Raw genomic sequence first — 3,094 nt, 5'->3', positions numbered from 1 at the left:
TGAGCAGCACCTAGTGGTGACTGGTACCTTTTCATCTCATTTGCTGTTTGCACTGCATGTAAGCATATCCACTTTGTAATTTTCAAATTTTGGAATGTGAAAAAAAGTGATTTTCTTAAAACTCAATTTCTTGTACAGGTTTCCCACGGTATATGTGGGGGATGGGTTCCAGGACCCCCATACATACCAAAATCTGTGCATGCTCAAGTCCTGAAGTTGGCTCTGCAGCACCCATACGTAGGAAGAGTCGGCTCTCCCTATACTCAGATTTCACATCCTGCAGATACTGTATTTTCAATCTGTGTTTTGTTGAAAAAAAAATCCTCGTGTAAGGAGACCATGCATTTCAAATCCATGTTGTTCAAGGGTCAAATTGTATGCTGGTTAAATTAATAGTAGGCCATCTTTTATAGGTATTCACAGGTGCTTTTGTGTTTTAAAAGCAAATTGCAAAGATTTGTTTCATGGGAAGTTGATCAATTTTCTTACCCATTGATTACCTTTACTATTTAAAATTCTATGTACCCCCATCTGCCTTTCACTTAATCCTTTTCATTGAGTAGTGTACACAGCGCTTCAATTATATAATTTCATTTAATTTAACAACCCTGGGATGATGATAGGAACTGTGGTTCATCCAGGGTCATAGATCTCATTAAGTAGTGGAACCAGGACACTAACTTTGGTGTGTCTGACTTCATGGCCTGTAAAATATATTGTTTTGTGTCTCCTCCAGTTATTTCCTGGTCAGCTCTTGGGAATCTGCACTTGGCTAAGAAAGGAACAGATGGACATCTGTAGTGTGCAGTGCTGAGTTGTCTGTCGTTTGGATGTGCTCGGACCACCAGGGGGAGTGCTGAGAACTGATTTTTTTTTTTTTCAACCACATGTTAGGTGGCTGCCTTTAGGTACAGCCTGGTTTGTTACAGGGCTCCACAAACTGAGGTCTTAGACCTTGATTTTGTTTTGTTTTGTTTTTTACAGCCTTCAGGCTAAGAATGGTTTTTACCTTTTTAAATGGTTGGGAAGAATAAGGATGTGGGAAGGAAGGCAACAAGAAACCTATGTGACTCTTACCCAAAATGATTCAAGAGTGAGCACTCTGCGTAAACCCCTTTGAGACTGCGTTTAGACTTTGCATGGTTAACTGGAATTGGAATTCTCTTTTGTTTGGACTTGTTAGCTCCTTTAAGAACTGGGAGGCATATAAACTCCTTTTTACCCTATCCACTTTAAGAAAGTATGAGGTAGGATACATACAGCAGAACAATTTAAATAAATTAATGAACAAGAGGCAGGATTGAATGGAGAGCTGGGGATACAGCAAGGGTAGGCTAGAAGGGGGAATTAATTGTGCCAGAGCTCATGTAGTTGTTCGTTTATTCATCTTCATTGCTCAGTTTATTGTATTTTCATTGTATGACCGTATCTCACCATTCTGCTAAGTGTCATTCGAGTTGTTCCCAGTTTGGGGCTGTTATGCATAAGGCTGCCAGAAATATTCATGTACATGTATTTTGTGCACACATGAATGGATTTCTGTTGGTCTATATCTAGGAGTGGAATTACTGGGTCATAAGAATATATGGAAATAGATAATATCTTTATTAGGTACTGCCAGTTTTCCCAAGTGGTTATGTCAATATAAACTCCCACCAACAGCTTAGAAGACTTCTATTTGCTCCATATCCTGTCAACATTTGGTTTTATCAGTATTTTTAATTTTAGCTGTTCTGGTAGATGTGTAGTGGTATCTCATGCTTTTAATTTGCACTTCTCTGGATACTAACAATGTTGAGCATCTCTTTATATACTTACTGGCCTATGGCTATTGTCTTTTGTGAAATACCTATTTAAGTCTTTCACCCACTTTTTGTTGAGTTTATTGTCTTTAACGTATTGGTTTGTAGGAGTTCTTTACATCTTCTAATTATGAAACCTTTATTTATCTGCATTGCATGTATCTTCCACTCTGGCGTCATACTCTTGGTGTCTTTTGATGAAAATAAGTTTTTAATATTAATGTAGTCCAATTTACTCGTCTTCTCCTTCATGGTTAGTGCTTACCATGTCCTCCTGAAGAAGTGATTACCCAGGGTCATGAAAATATTCTCCTGTATGGTCTTATAGAAGTTTTGCCTTTTACATTTAGCTGATTGACCCAGGACTGTTCACTGAAAACATTGTCAGCTGTGCGCTGCTCTCTTTATCATAAATCAAGTATCTACAAAAGATCTGTTTCTGACTTCTTTTGGCTGTTCCATTAGCCTATTTCTCTACTTGTACCAACATGAGACTATCTAACTTAGTGTAGCTTTATAATAAGTCTTCATTTCCAGTACAATAAATCCCCAGGTTTGTACTTCTTCAAGATTGTCTTGGCTATTCTGATCCTTTGCATTTCCACATACATTTTAGGATATCTGTCAGTTTCACATATGCGCACACAAAAATCCAGGGATTTTGATTAGGTTTACGATGACTATAGACAATTTGGGGAGAATTGACTTGTGCTGGTGGACACCTGCAGGGTATAACTTATTTATTTAGGTTTTCTTTCTTTTTTTAATAGCAAATTTACAGGAACAGCACAGAAGACAGACAACATTAAAAACATGTACTTGCCGGTAGTAGAGCTCAGAAAAGTACAGTGAATAGGTTGAATCTACTGTATGAAAAAAGTGCTATAAACATCATTGAGTTGCCCTCAGAAATTTGTTTTAAGGAAATCCAAATGATGGCATTGTGCAGAAAAATTTGGCAGGTTTATTTGTAATTGTTGCAAAGTTGAACTGCTAAAACTTGTTCACTGAAACATTTGACTTGCATTAATGCTTTTTGTCCCCATATTTATATTAAAAATTCACATGAAAATGAAGATGGAAAAACTGCCAATACTTGATTTCTGTCCCGTTTCTCCACTCGCAATCATATACTTAGCTACCTTTTGACCTCATGGAAAAAAGAATAATGTTGAGCACTACTCGTAACAGGAAGGAGAGAATTTTTTGAGCATGAAATGTTTCCCATCATAGCAGATTCTTTTTTTAGTTTCTACACACAGCACTGACGTAGTGGATTCTTTTTTTTTTTC

This window comes from Propithecus coquereli, unplaced genomic scaffold (genome assembly GCF_000956105.1).
Source record: "Propithecus coquereli isolate 6110/MARCELLA unplaced genomic scaffold, Pcoq_1.0 Scaffold6, whole genome shotgun sequence".
Classification (NCBI taxonomy): Eukaryota; Metazoa; Chordata; class Mammalia; order Primates; family Indriidae; genus Propithecus; species Propithecus coquereli.
This window is presented reverse-complemented; position numbering follows the sequence as displayed.